This window comes from Bos javanicus, chromosome 16 (genome assembly GCF_032452875.1).
Source record: "Bos javanicus breed banteng chromosome 16, ARS-OSU_banteng_1.0, whole genome shotgun sequence".
NCBI classification, from domain to species: Eukaryota; Metazoa; Chordata; class Mammalia; order Artiodactyla; family Bovidae; genus Bos; species Bos javanicus.
In genome coordinates, this window is record NC_083883.1 from 72,293,231 (window position 1) to 72,309,417 (window position 16,187).

Here is a 16,187-nt window from a genome sequence, read left to right on the forward strand (position 1 = left end):
TAAGGAGGAGTAAAAGAGGCCTAACTAATAAGGATATGTCTACTTCTGTCAGCAATTGAGCAACTGGGTTGGCAAAAAAGCTCATTTGGGTTTTTCCATACCCAAAGCTCACAGGGCCAACCCTGTGGTGTTGGAAAAGACTCTTTTTTGTTTGTTTGTTTTTGGAAAAGACTCTTGAGAGTCCCTTGGACTGCAAGGAGATCCAACCAGTCCATTCTGAAGGAGATCAGCCCTGGGATTTCTTTGGAAGGAATGATGCTAAAGCTGAAACTCCAGTACTTTGACCACCTCATGCGAAGACTTGACTCATTGGAAAAGACTGATGCTGGGAGGGATTGGGGGCAGAAGGAGAAGGGGACGACAGAGGATGAAATGGCTGGATGGCATCACTGACTCGATGGACGTGAGTCTGAGTGAACTCCGGGAGTTGGTGATGGACAGGGAGGCCTGGTGTGCTGCGATTCATGTGGTCGCAAAGAGTCGGACACAACTGAGCGACTGAACTGAATAGTATTCTTAGGTAATATACAGAAATTAGCATGTCTGACAGGCAGAGCCCTTCCTCAAATATAATATTCATGGATTCTTTCCTTGCTGAATGAAGGTGCCATTTTTCCTGTTCTGACAGTTACTACTGTGTGACCTTTGGAAAGCTGCTTGACTTGGCTGTTTCTTGGTTTCCTCATTTATAGACTAAGAATGATAGGCTCGATTCCTTTCTGTTCTTGGGCTCGATTGTTATATCCGAAGAGCCCTTGAGCCATGATGTGATTGCAAAGAGCTGAAAAGAGCCCTTTGTTTTCTTAAAGTCCATTGGGCAAACTTTTTACGTTGCAATACGATGTAAGAAAAAGAGTAAAATATGGTGATCCCTGGAAAAGATGCGTTATGACTCAAGTAAACTGTGACTGTGACTCAAGTGAAAAATGAAAATGATAGACAGCGAAGGGAGTGGGAAGTGTGCAGAACAGAAGGTGGGAGGCTGGAATCCATGAAGGGAGTGCGGATGCCGCTGAAGGGTGCCTCGGGGGCTGGAGTTGACAAGACAGGGGTGGCAACAGTAAATGTGGCTGATTCAATCCAATGTTGCCCGAGGATGAAAATTTGAACTCGAATCCCTTCTGCCTCAGCACTTCTGGAAAGGCTTAAGTTCATTTCCCCTAGATTTTCCACTGCAAGCCTGCTGCTGCTGCTAAGTCGCTTCAGTCATGTCCGACTCTGTGCAACCCCATAGATGGCAGCCCACCAGGCTTCCCCGTCCCTGGGATTCTCCAAGCAAGAACACTGGAGTGGGTTGCCATTTCCTTCTCCAAAGCATGAAAGTGAAAAGCGAAAGTGAAGTCGTTGAGTTGTGTCCGACTCTTAGTGACCCCATGGACTGCAGCCCACCAGGCTCCTCCGTCCATGGATTTTCCAGGCAAGAGTACTGGAGTGGGTGCCATTGCCTTCTCCGCAACTGCAAGCCTAGTGATCGTGAAATAGGCATTAGTGTCCTGAATGAATGAAGCACGAATGTTGGTCCTTGCCCAGCCTGGCTACTAGAGGTGGGAGAATAAACTCAAAATCTAAGAGGGATAATTCAAAGACAGACATAAACTCATGAGAATGATGTCAGAGAGCCTAAAGCCCCTACAAAGAAGGGCCCTTGCCAACCACAGTCGGGGCAATAAGAAGGCCCACTGGGTCATGTTCAGAGCAGGAAGAGGGCTAGTCCTATAGCCTGGGAAAGAGCACAGTGTTGACAAATGGCAAAAAGACAGAGGAGTCATTCAGCTCCTAAGTGCTTGCTCTCTGTCCATTGCTGGAGACATGGGCAAGTCTCTGAACTCAGGGCCTGGCATGTCATAGGAGTACAGTGAAGGTTTGTTCCATAAATGGAGAAGGAATGGGAGGAGTATGACAAGGAGAAGGCTTTTCTTGAGCTTAACAGAGAGCCCAGGATGCTTGAAAGGGTCTTGAGTCTGCACTGTCACTTCATTCTGAACTGGGAACGGGAGGTCATTGTGGCAATCAGTCCCTTAGGAAACTGACCAAGATGGAGGTTGTAGGCAGGGAGTTTGCTGAGTGCCCTTGGCACCCGCACCTATGGGCAACTGGCTGCTGCTGCTGCTAAGTCACTTCAGTCGTCTCTGACTCTGTGCGACCCCATAGATAGCAGCCCACCAGGCTCCTCTGTCCCTGGGATTCTCCAGGCAAGAATACTGGCATGGGTTGCCATTTCCTTCTCCAATGCATGCATGCATGCTAAGTCGCTCAGTCGTGTCCGACTCTGTGTGACTCTATGGACAGCAGTCCACCAGGCTCCTCTGTCCCTGGGATTCTCCAGGCAAGAATACTGGAGTGGGTTGCCATTTCCTTCTCCCAGTGGGTGACTGGAGGGAGTAGAAATGGCAGAGGGATGAATTGAACTGTGATGCAGATGTAATAAATGTCTCAAGTCAACCCTATGGGATGGTTTTTCAGAACTGGCTCACCTTGAGGACAGGGGGACTGGGTCTTCACACTTCCTCATCAGCTACTTGCTGGATACAGGCTATGCTTCTGGGGGAGATGTGGTCTTGGGCCACCTGTGAACTATCAATCGGCCCAACAGTTGAGGGAATGAGTGACTTAGTCTTGAAGAAAGATGTGTGGGTATACCACAGCGTCCACTATGAAAATTAATCCAACGTCCTCATTTTAGAAATGAAAACTGTCCAGAGAGAAAATCTTGTATCTGGTAAGAACAGAGTCAGGACACCTCTCAAAGGACAACTAGAAAATTCCCATAGCCTTAGTGTACATGAAATACGGTGTGGGATTTGACAGAGCTATTGATACAGATGAGGAGAAATGGAGATTAAATCAGTGCTTCCAAACCTAGCAGTCTCAGAATTATATGGAGGGGTAATAGAATGCAGATTCCTGGGCCACATCTTCAGAGATTCAGTTACTGGAGTGGCTGGGGAATCTGTATTTTAACAGGTGCCTACCCAATTTCTATGTAGTCTATCTCCCAGCCTGTGCTTGAGGACCAGTGGCTAAGATAACAGAGCCCTGGGTAGATTCCACATTGTTGAATAATCTGTACTTAAAATTATTGCTAAAGGATGTCCCTCTGGATGGAGCTCTCAGGTGGGTTCAAGGGGATTCCTACTAATCTTTGTTCTACTCAACACATTTTATCAACAACTTGACAACTTTTAATAGGATATATATCCAATAAAGAGAATTTCAAAACTAGGAGAGATTGCTAATACTTTGGATAATCGACTCAGGATTTCAACATGTGACTCCTTAAGTATGACTTTGTAGATTGATATTTATTGACACTGAAAAGGTTAAATGAGAGGAAGCAGCAGAGAGGCAGTGGGATATGGTGGTTTAGAGCACAGACTCTGGAACCTGATGGACTCTATGTATTCAAATCCCAGCACCATCAATTACTCAGTGTGTAGCCCTGAGCAAGTGTCTTATTTCCCTGTGTCTCAGTTTCCTCATCTGTAAAACAGGGACAATAATACGTAATCATAGTATTTACTTCATAGGATTGTTTATTGTAAAGATCTGTGGACTAATATGTATAAAGAATGTATGACGGTCCCCAGCAGAGAGGAAACACTGTGTTACCATTTGGTGTCATTATATGTAATTGTTTCAGCTATCTATTGCTGCTGTAACAAACTACCCCCGAACTTAATGATTTAAAATGACAATTTATTACTTTTTATGATCCTGTGGATTCTATCCCTTGGTACTGACTGGGACTCTGGGATAACTGGAAGGACCAAAATGACCTCATTCTCAATAGTTGATCATTGACACCAGCTGGCATAATAGAATCTTTGAAAATGGGGCCCATGAATCTCCATTCTAATAGCCCTCCATATGATTCTGATGACAGCTAGGTTTGAAAACCAACTGTGCGTTCTCAGACACCAGTTTCAGTTCCCCAAAGGGCTGTCATGCTTCATGGTATGATGGTTGGCCCCCAAGAAGAGCCTTCCAAGAGATGAAGGCAGAAACTGAGATCTCTTTAGGCCCAGCCTTGGAAATTACCTTGTGTTACTTCCCTATATTCTAACCTTTAGAACCAGCTGCAGGCCCAGCCCCGGAAGCAGGGGAGAGGAAATAGACCCCACCTTTCAATGAGAAGAATAGCAAAGACTTAGCAACCATCTTTAATTTATCAGACACTCAATCCCACTTTTGTAAAACTGTGTGTATTTGTAAAACTTTGTGTGTGTGTGTTTATGAATAGAAAGTAATGTCTAGAAGAATATATCCCCAAATGTAAACAATAGTTATCTTTTAAAGGGAAGGGTTACAATATTGTTGTTATTCTCTTCCTGTTTTGCTTGTTGCCCTGAATTTTCCGTGATGAGTGTATATTATTTTTTTAAAGTAATTTCCATTTTTTGAAACAAAATGATGATCTCAATATTAATATGAGCCAACATGGTGATGGTTCTACCCCCAGAAGAAAAACCTAGCTCAGATTCACACAGCCTTAAAAAAATCAGAATAGCTAAATCTGGAGCAAAGTTCCAGTCCCAATCCCCCAGCCATCAGACCACACTGAGGATTATGCACTGGGTTTTGAACCCCCAGAAAGGGAAGCAAAGAGAAACACAACGTATCAACATGCCAAAGGGCTGACAAAGTGTCTGTAAACCTTCTCTGGTGGGGAAGGACGTAAGGACACTGGGTGGAAGGGAAGAGGCTCAGAGGGGACACGAGAGAATGAACCAGGCCAATACTCTGTGTGTCAGGAAGGCTGCCATGGGGCTGGGGTGTTATTGACCAGGGTTCTTGATCTCCTTAATCAACAGAAACTGATCAGAGGCTGAACAAGAAATTCGGGAAAGGCTTTATCAGGGTCCCTGCTACAGCAGAGGGATCAAGAACAAACAACATGTCCCCTTGCTTGCTTGCTCCCCAAGGCTGGGTGAACTGGTTCCTTATATGCGGTGAGGGTAAGGATGTGTTCAGGGGTCAGACTGGAGGGGTGGCTTAGGTGGTTTGCCCACTCCTCTGTGGTGCTGTGTGCAGGGGCAGGCGCAGTACCCTGCTTTTGCTCCCAACCCCCTGTTGTTGCTCCTGGCTCTTCAGAAGTGGCTGTTAGGCCTTTTAGTCTTCTCTTTTGTCCAGAATTTTCCCCGACTGCCTACATGCACAGCAGTTATTTTTAATCCCTTATTGTTTCTTTTCATTTTCTTGCTCAAGGAGCCTTTATTGCAGCACCGCAGCAAAGGGTGCCCGGTCCCAGGCCCGTCACAGAGCTGCCAGCTCTGGTTTTGTCTGTTGTTGTCTCGTTGCTAAGTCGTGTCTGACTCTTTGGCGACCCATAAACAGAGTTAGGAACATCGAATGGAATTGACACAGAGGTAGATTTCAGATTTTTCATATGAATAACTCCCTAGACTATAAAAGTTAGAGCTGGAGTGAGCCTCTAGGATGGCTAAGGTAAGCTCTCCATGTGGAGGCCAGAGGCCCACATCCTGCTTTGCGAAGGTACCTGAACTAGACCCACCAGGTCCTTTCCAAACCCCGAGTTGTGTGGGTATAGGCTGGCAACCCACTCCAGTGTTCTTGCCTGGAGAGTCTCAGGGACGGGGGAGCCTGGTGGCTGCCGTCTATGGGGTCGCACAGGGTCGGACACGACTGAAGCGACTTAGCAGCAGCAGCAGCAGCAGGCCTACAGGAGAGTGGGAATAAAACACACAGACATTTAAACCTTACCCTACCTGAAGGCAGTGGCCTGAAATAAATGAGCTCTTGAGATTCCTTTTATGGGTCCATAAATGGATATTGCCTTTGACATGAAAACATCACGAATCAATAAATATTATCAAGTGAACGCTAGATGCATGGCAATGTCCTCCGTATTCAGGACATTGGTCTCTCAACCTAAGGCTTTAAAGTTTAATAAAGAAGAAAGATATACAATCACCGTATAAACTTAACACTCCTAAACACAGCCATCACCAGTGGGAGTGGCAAGGGCCCAAAGAGTAAATGGTTGATTTGTAATAGCCTAGAAAGCTTGCGGGGGAAGTGGGGATGGGAGCTTTAGGCTGTGACTATGATGTGAGAAATGAGAGGGATGGGGGCTGAGGCCAAGGAAGAGAGGCCTTGCCCCCCATCTTTGTGTTAATGTGAACGTCTTTGGTGGAGGAAAGAAGCTGCATGCCAGCCTCCTGGATTGGGTTTTCCTAAAAATAGATCACATGCTATCTTTATTGACAATTATGATAATTATAATCACCTCCATTTACTAAGGACATACTGTATGGCCATTTCTTTACACGTATTAACTCATCACATTTGTTTGATGACCAGGTGAGGCCATGACTATTATCTTCAGGGTTCGGGGGCCCTGAAGAACTAAGGCTGACCTCCTCTGGGGAGCCTGCCCAGCTCACCAGAACCCTCGCCCCTGCCCCAGCTCTGGCTCCCAGCAGCCATCTGTGTAGCTTGACTGCACTCCTGGACTTGGCTGAGTCAGAACCCTCCCCCAGGCATCTGGAACTGTGTCCGGAGAGTCCAGGCTTTCCATGAAGTGGGAGCTGTGAGATGGGAAGGCAGGCCACTGTGGGCGACCATGTTCTGCTGTGTTAAGAGAGGGGGAGAGATGGACAGGCAGACAGACAGAGAACGCAGTTGCCCAGAGAGCAGCAGAGAGCGTGGTCCCTGGTGGGTAGCCACTCACCAAGTGTGGTCTTCCTGGGGCCTGGATGCCTTGCCACCCTCTGGTGTTGAGAGACAGCCCTATATCTTTATGGTACATTGACCTTTTTCACTTATCCTAGCTTCAGTGTCTCAGAGAAGGCAATGGCACCCCACTCCAGTACTCTTGCCTGGAAAATCCCATGGGCAGAGGAGCCTGGTAGGCTGCAGTCCATGGGGTCACGAAGAGTCAGACACAACTGAGCGACTTCACTTTCACTTTTCACTTTCATGCATTGGAGAAGGAAATGGCAACCCACTCCAGTGTTCTTGCCTGGAGAATCCCAGGGACGGGGGAGCCTGGTGGGCTGCCATCTCTGGGGTCGCACAGAGTCGGACACGACTGAAGCAACTTAGCAGCAGCAGCAGCTTGAGTGTATATTACTGACAACTAATAAGTTCTTACTAATGCTGTTGTTTTGTCCGTCTGTTAAATAGGGAGCCAGGCTTCTGGGAATTATTCCGCAGACCAGTGGTTAGGACTCTGCGCTTCCACTGCAAGCGGCAAGGGTTCAATCCCTGGTCAGGGAACTAAGATCCCGAAAGTGGCAAAAAAAAAAAAAGAGCCAGGCTTTTAACTTTGTGTTTGCTTGTTTGTCCATTGGTTTACTTGACTGCACCGGGTCTCAGTTGTGGCATGCGGGGTCTGCAGTTGCAGCATGAGAACTCCTGGTTGGGGCATATGAAATCTAGTTCCCTGACCAGGGATCAAATCCAGGCCCCCTGCATGGGGAGCACAGTCTTAGCCACTGGACCCCCAGGGAGGCCCTTGGACTTAGCTTTGTGCACCTCCAGAGTGCATCCCTGGGGCCCTCTAGCTGCTTTCTGTTCGCTCCAGAGTGGCAATTTTAGGATAACATTTCCTCAAAGGAGGTTTAGTGGGACAGCTGGCTCTTTGCTTCGTCAAGGTGGCTCTGGTGCCACTTAGGTGTCAGCAGGCTGCCAGCTGCCTGAGGAGGGCAGGGGTCTCCCAGCAGCAGTCCAACTCGTTCATAAGGTTCAGTAGTTGCCATCATCACATTCTCCCTAGAACGTGCGCCTTTCCCATAACGTTGCTTCCCAGGTGTCGATGGACACAGACCAATGGACACAGACCCGGCTGCCCTGCCACCCCGGCCCCTGAGCCTGCCCTCTACATGCTGCTGTCCCTCACCCATCACAACTGTGGCTCTGGCCACCCCAGACAACCCCTTCTCGAAAGCCTCCTCTTGACCTCTGCCCACAGACTCCCCACCTGATTAGAGTCACCCTGACCCTTGTACCCGTGTCTACGAAAGCTCTGATGACATACCTGGGCTTTCGTTTACTTAGCAACTTGGCTCCCACTTCTGCCTGTGTGGGCAGGGTCTGTGTCCTCCCTGATTTTTGTGTCTCTAGTTCCTATCATAATGGATGTCACGGAGCTAGTATTTCCTAAATGTTCGTGGAGTGAATGACTGAATAAATGAATCATCAAATCATCAGCGTTTCTTTCTTTCTCCATCTGACTATGCTATGTTTTACTTCACTAATGGTGTTTCTTTTAGGACCATTTTTGTCCTCCCTGGTTCTTTTTCTCTTTGTCCACCTGAAGGACTGTAAAGCGAAGGTTTTCTTCCCCCTTTCCTTCTCATAACTGCACAAGGGTTTGCAAATAGTTGGTGTGTTGATTCATGGTGCCTGTGTGTGCTGCATCTATTTTACAGAGCACAAAACAATAATCTGAGTGCTTATTCTCCAGTGGAAATTTCCCAGATGCCGATGCCGTCTAGTTCTGTCCCCTTCTTTCTGTGTGGCCGGCCACCTCCTCACTGTGGACATAGTCCAACAAAGGGCTTTAGCGTCAACTTGAGTGAACTTTGGCTTAAGCAACCCAGACAGGACTTTACTCAGATATTTAGAAATAGAGGCATCTATTTAATAATCCTACCAAAACTTGGGGGCAAATCTATCACATCACCTTCCCGTACTTTTGAGCTCGCCTAAACGGAGCAATCAGGAACCTGAGTGGCTACTAGGAGATCAGACTATCCCCGCCAGTCAGGCAGCGGGTGCACAGAGCGAGGTGGGTGAGCCCCCCCCCCGGGCCATGCACGTCCTGCCTTTGCCCCCTACTGCTGTAAACCCTTGTAGGCTTTACTGTAAGCTGTGTTTTCTTTCCACTCTAAGGCATAGAGAGTGGCCTAACAAGATGGGATTGGAGCAGACAGTCAATGAGGCTAGAGAGGACAGGAGTGAGAAGGGGCTTGACAGCCAGGAGGGGTCTTGGTGAGGGGCCCTTCGTGTGTTCTCTTGGCCGCCACGGCCTCATGGTGTTGATCTCTGAGCTCTAGGGTCTCTGGGCTGCATCAGCTCCCTCCACTGTCCTGGATCACATTATCTTTTTATAAAGTGAGCCAGGACATCCCCAGGAGACGAATACTCTGAAAAGAAACTCACAAGGGACAAGAGCTGAGATTTAAGTGCTTATTTTACGGCAAGTGTGGTGCTGGGTTTGTCTCTTTTTTTTTCTGAGATGGAAGTCACATTCTTTTTTATTTTTTAATTTTCAATTTTGTAAGTCCTCATTAATTATGTTGTATACATAGTAGTTTGTATGTGTAAATCCCAGTCTCCCAATTCATCCTACACCCCTGCCATCCTTCATATTCATACGTTTGTTCTCTATGTCTCTGTCTCTATTTCTGCTTTGCAAATAAGTTCATCTGTATCATTTTCTAGATTCCACATATAAGCAATATTAGATGGTATGTGTTTTTCTCTTTGTGACTTACTTCACTCTGTATGAGTCTCTAGGTCCATCCACATCTCTGCAAATGGCACAGTTTTGTTTTATGGGCTTCCCTGGTGGCTCAGAGGTTAAAGCGTCTGCCTGGAATGCGGGAGACCAGGGTTCGATCCCTGGGTCGGGAAGATCTCCTGGAGAAGGAAATGGCAACCCACTCCAGTACTCTTGCCTGGAGAATCCCATGGACAGAGGAGCCTGGTAGGCTACAGTCCATTGGGTCGCAAAGAGTCGGACACAACTGAGCGACTTCACTTTGATGGCTGAGCAATATTCCACTGTATATATGTATCACATCTTCTTTATTCATTCCTCTGAGTTTGTCTTTCTTTCTTCCTTTTTCTCTCTCTTCTTCTTCTTCATCATCTTCATATTCTTTTTTTATTGAAGAACATATCTATGAAATTTTATAGATGTGAAACTAGTAATAATGAGACCTGCACAATTAGTTTTTTTTTGCTTTATCTGGCCTGCTAAACGTTGTTTAAGATTTCAGGGCTCCACTGCGTTAGCCAGATGCTTGTGAAATTACATGGCTTTTTCATAGGTATTAAACATGAAAGGAGGACTTCTGGTATTTTTGGACTTCTATGAAGCTCTGGTTTTGTCACCAGTATCCTGAGTCTCAATCTATTTCCAGAGCTGCAAACTAAGTTGAAGGCTTGAGACTGAAAATTTGGGGGTAAAATAACCTTAATGGTCCACCCAGTTCTGTTCTTCCCTTTATCCTTGTCACATCTCCCAGCCTTCCTTGGAGTTAGATACAGCCAACCGTTAAATGTCTTCCAAAGGAATGTGAGCAGAAGTGCTGTGTGCCTTGCCAGGCCTGCACCTTAAGACCTGGGTCTGTCTCCTCCCCAGTCTCCTCTCCCTTCTCACCCACCAAGACCCTGACAAGGCAATGACGCAACCTTGATTAAGCAGATTGTATCAAGGCCTAGGGAATGGAAGAGCAACAAAATGAAGTGAAGTTGGATCCCTGAGTGATCACGTGAGGCAGAACCAACCTGGACTGTTAACTGAAGAAGACCTAAGTTCAGTCTTCTTAAACATATGGGATTATTGAGGGGTCTCTTTGTTACTCATCTATAGACTTACTCTAAGTAATACAGAAATTGATTCCAAAAGCATGGTATTGCCATTATAAAAACTCAAAATATATGTCATTGTCTCAGTGGTTAAGAGATAAGAAAACTGACATTCTTTACTGGAAATCCAGTGTCCTTGTATGCACAGGCAAAAATATTTGACAAGATTGTCATCTGCGATACTTTGAAGGACAGACCACTCGCCTAAGCCCCTAATTCCAGAGGAAGTAACTGTAAAATTCTATTGTCAACATGTACTAGTTGCTCCTTCCTGTAAGATATTACAAGTGCAGGCAAGAAGTGGCCAGATTACCGAGTATGACCAGAATTGTGGATTGTTACAGAGTTAGAAAAGTCAGTTGCTTCTTTACTCAAAACAAGAAGAGAAAATTGTAGTTGTTCAAAGCATTTTTCAAAGGCTCATTAAAACTTCTCAGCCAAACCAAGCGCCAGGACTGTGCCAAAGATAAGACTGAGGGTTTAAGGGTTTGTAACACAGCCTGTTGTTTCAGATGGACTCAAGGTGCCTGTGTGTGCTCATTTGCATCCAACTCTGAGACTTCATGGGTGGTAGCCCGACAGGCTCCTCTGTCCATGGGATTTTCCAGGCAAGTGGGTTGCCATTTCCTCCTGCAGGGGATCTTCCCAACCCAAGGATTGAACTTGAGTCTCCTGTGTCTCCTGCATTGGCAGGCGGATTCTTTGTCACCGAGCCACCTGGGAAGCCCTGGACTTGAGGAAGCCATCACTAAAATGAGAGAGAAAAGCACTTATTGACCAAGGAAGCAAAGAAATAAAGCAGCTTGAAGAGCTATGTTCAGAGAAGAACTTGGGAATGGTGACTGGCTCGTGGAACTGACCGAAACCTTCTCAGTTTTACAAGCATTGCCAAAAAAAAGAGAAGCCCCCTAGAGTCAAGTGTTGAAGGCATAAAGCAACCCTTGGACCACATGTCTGCACCAGCAGGAAGCTGACTATGAAATCTGCTTAGCTCCAAAGAGGGCTTAACCCAAAACTCAATCCAAAGTTCAGATGTTATGAGAGAGGAGAATACATAAAGAAGAAGCTCCCAGAAGACAAAGCCAACAGCCTTGAAGGAAAATGGCCACATCTTTTCCATACTCTTTTACCACTTCCTGCCAGCTTGGCCATTGCTCATTCATTTTCATTGCCCGTAGTGTTTCGTTGTAAGAATATGCCATAATTTATTTATCCATTCTATCATTGGTAGCTATTTAGATTGTCTCTTTTTTTTGCTATTATGTTTGGAACATTCTTTTACATGTCTCTTGGTGCACATGTGGACAGATTTCTCTGGGGTACATTCTTAGGCGTGCAACTGATGAGTCATATAGTACTCAATAGTGCCAAACTCTCTCAAAGTAGTTGTACAATTATACTCCCTCCCGCACTGCATTTGTGTTCCCTTTGTTTCATACGCTTGTCTATATTTGTTAGTTTAAGATATTTTTTAAATTTCACTTATTTATTTATTTGGCTGTGTTGAGTCTTAGTTGCAGCAAGCAGAGTCTCCCTTGCGTCATGCAGGCGGGACTTGCCTTGCGGCCCTTGGGCTCTCTAGTTGTGGCATGTGGGTTCAGTAGTTGTGGTGCATGGACTCGGTTGTTCCAAGACATGTGGGATCTTAGTTCCCCACCAGGGATCGAACCCATGTCCCCTGCATTGCAAGGCAGATTCTTAATCACTGGACCACCAGGGAAGTCTCAGTTACTTTCAGATATTTTAACTGATCTGCTGATCTGTTGGATGTTCAATGGTGTCTTACTGGGGCTTCAATCACACTTGGGCCTTCAGCCTTATTCACATGAGGTTGAATATTTTGGCATACTGTTTATTGGCCATTTGGATTTTCCCTTTGGTGTCCATTAAAGGGGCACCAAAACTTTTCCATAGAGCTGTTGGGTTGTCTATCTCTTTCATGTTAATTTTTAAGAATTCTTCTTTGTAACAATCACTTACATAATGTTGCAAATATTTTCTCTCATTTTATGGCTTATCTTTTCACTGTTTATCTGGTCTTTTGGTGAACAGAGGTACTTAATTTTAATGTGGTTGAGCTTAAGTGTTTTCCATTCCTCATTATGTATCCCTCTCTATCTATGGTTCCCATTCAGAATCTCCTAGAGATGATTTACCTCGTTGGCCAAACACAGCACAAAGCAGTGCGGCTGGATGATCCTCTCGTGTAAGACCATCTCTTAGGTCCTGGGAATCCATGGATGTCTGCTTGAGGGTCAGTGCCGATCTCTGGCCCATTTGCCGTCCCTAAGATAGGAAGTACCATTTAAAACAGTAGGTGATGGGAACAGGAGGAAATTAGACACAGGATAAATATGCAAATCAAGAAATACTACTCACTGACAACAAAACTGTTAATAATCTACATCTAGAAATGAGAAAATAAACAACAGAAAACAGAAATTTTATCATTCTATGGAAATTTGTATCTCACTTATTTGGTGATTGGATACATAATAATAATAATCCATCCTAAAAATGTGGTTTGTAGAGAGCTTATTGATTAAATTATGTGACTCCAGAGTCCATGGGGTCACTAAGAGTCACACACAACTGAGTGACTTCACTTTCACTTTTTACTTTCATGCATTGGAGAAGGAAATGGCAACCCACTCCAGTGTTTCTGCCTGGAGAATCCCAGAGACAGGGGAGCCTGATGGGCTCCCGTCTATGGGGTCGCACAGAGTTGGACACGACTGAAGCAACAGCAGCAGCAGCAGGGTTATAGCCAGGAAGTAATAAGCTTAACCCTTCATATAAGTATGTTGAAATGATAACTACAATTACCATCTAAAGGTAGAAGTCCAAAGTCTAGAAAAATGAGAGTCAGTGAGTTCAGATTCGCCTGTGTTCCTTCAGGAAATTTCCAAGAGAGAACTTGACTGGATGGACATGAACATTCCTGTCACCCCAGGACGCTTTGTTTCAATTTTAGAAAATAACTTACTCCTACCAAAAGTTCAGACAAGGAGGGGAGCTGATGGGGACTTATGTGGAGAAAACTGCTCTGTGGGCAAAATCCAGACAGCCAGCATATCACGGGTTTATCCAGCACACGAGCGTGTATCGAATGCCTGCCATGTGACAGATACTCCAGTGGACACAAAGTTGAAGACAGAGTCCCTGTATCAGTTAGGACTCTTCCTGTTACAAGTCACCCCAATTCAATAAGCATTTTTTTTTTGGATTATGCAAATGGAAGTTGAGAGGTAGGGCAGGCTTTGGGGTTGAATCATTCAGTGGCTCCCAGGTCACCTCTGCTCTATGCATGGGCCTCCCCTTCAGACTGTCTTCCCACATTGTGACAAATGACTTCTAGATACCAGGACTTATGAAAGAGAGGACAGCTTTTATGAAGGTTCACTTTTAAAAGCATAGACCCATTTTTCCCAGAATTACCTAGCAAAATTCACCTTATTTTCCAGTGGTGAGATCAGGTCACATGCTCCTTTCAAAACCAATCCCCATATGGAAAGAAATGTCAGGCACTGACTGGTTCTAAAACCCAGGCCTAAGCAGGATAGGATTACAACTAGGCAATACAAGTCCCTCTCTTTAGCTAGAGGGTGGGGGGTCATCTTTCCCCTAAGCTAATGGACCAGAGAGTAAATGCTTGATTAAAAATAGGGACGCAGTTAGGGAATGGCAGAAAGGATGCTGTGCCATCTTTCTATTACAGTCTCCGTCTGCAAGGAGCTTACATTTTGGGAAGACAGGATTATTATCTACTCATAATGAAAAATGATATGAGAGACACAAAGTGCAATGGGAGACTAGAGGACACCATTTATCCTGATAACACCTGAGGGATCAGGGAGCTGGCTTTGCAGAGATGCATTTTCTAAGGATGCTGAAGTAGAAATTCATGTAGGTGAAGGGTGTTGGATCCAGAACGTAGGAAGGCAAGTGTGGTTTAGAGGAAGGAGGCAGGAAGTTATTTAGAGTCATAGTACATTGAAACAATCAAGTAAAAATATCTGGAGAAAATTTGGGACCAGACAGGGATGGAGAGGTTGTGTTGGAAGCCATTAGTATAAGAGAAATGATAGTAAGAAGTACATTTTAGTGTGTGTGTGTGTGTAAGTCTCTGTTATGTCCAACTCTTTGGACTGTAGCTTGCCAGTGGACTGTAGCTTGGCAGGTTCCTCTGTCCGTGGTATTCTCCAGGCGAGAACATTAGAGTGGGTTGCCATTCCCTTCTCCAGGGGATCTTCCCAACCCAGGGATCGAACTCGGGTCTCCTGCATTGCAGGCAGATTCTTTACTGTCTGAGCCACCAGGGAGGCCCACATATATATTACATATACATTTTATTTTATTATGTATTATTTATATGTTAAATATTATATATTTGTCAGACCGGTTCTAAACACTCTGTTGATATTCTTTCTTTTGATTCTCACAATCTAGTACAGATGTTCTCGTCTTGATTTTACTAAGAAGGCAACTGACATTCAAAAGAGTAACTTACCAAGGCCATCCATGTGATCAATAGATGAATAGGATTCAAATCCAGATAATTCAGGGGTCTGGGTGCTGGAGCTATGAATATAGATGAGGTTATTCAGAAATGTGTTTCCAGTCCTCATCTCCAAATGCAGTGATCCTCAATTTATATGGATACCTTGATTTTTTAGTAATATATTTTTTCTAAAGTATTTTGTTGTCATTGCTTTCCCCACACCCCCAACATTACCTTCTGACTACAAGCCGTTGAGCAAGCCAAAGCAATAAGAAAAAGTGTGAGTGTCATATTATATAACAACAAGTTTCAAGGTAGGGCAGCTCCAGGATTGATTAGTTCAGCAACTCCATCTTATCAAGAACCTTGGTTATTTCCATTCACTGTGTATCTAAAGCACGTCAGTTGGGTTCTTAAGCTAACTCATCTGAAAGATGAAAGGCTACATTTCAGAGTTTAAGATCTAGAGGTGGTAATACATCTAGACCTGCCAACACCCAAGGGGAAAAGTCAGGCTCTCTCTTCTGGTGTGTCCATTTTTAGTCATGAGGAAACTTCTCCCCAAAGTCACCTGTCAAATTCGTCCTCACGTCGTGCCCAGAACTGTTTCACACACCCATTCCTAACCAATCACTAGTGAAATCACTAGCAAAGAGAACAGGGTTACCTAACTGGCTTAATGAAGTACACGAGCCCATCTGTGACAGTGGATTAACATAAATAAATAAATTAAGTGTGAGGGCTCCCTTAGAAAGGAGAAAGCAGAGGGTGGAGGATGGGACAGGGGTTAGAGGTAGGAAGACGAAGATGGTAAGAAGGACCTTGAATAGCCAATCAACGTGTCTGCTACGTCTCCATCTGTAATACAGCATGCATTCTCAATAGCAAGGATATCCTCCCAAGAGAGTAAAATATTGATTGGGGTGGGACTTTATTCCTTTTCTGTGTAAAACACAAGTATGCATATAGTACATAAACACATGAATATACAGTGAATCTTCTATGCTATGAATGGACTTCCCTGGTGGTTCAGACTGCAATGCAGGAGACCTGGGTTCGATCCTTGAGTCTGAGAGATGCCCTGGAGACGGAAAGGGCTCCCCACTCCGGTATTCTTGCCTGGAGA

The 16,187-nt window shown here is 45.1% G+C and overlaps 1 long non-coding RNA gene across 1 annotated transcript; it reads left to right on the forward strand.

Moving 5' to 3' along the window:
- The first annotated feature begins 8,362 nt into the window (after positions 1–8,362).
- LOC133228149 (uncharacterized) lies at positions 8,363–12,628 on the forward strand. The gene is made up of 2 exons (XR_009730094.1): positions 8,363–8,752; positions 11,254–12,628. It is a non-coding gene; the product is annotated as an uncharacterized LOC133228149 (long non-coding RNA).
- Positions 12,629–16,187: the final 3,559 nt, after the last annotated feature.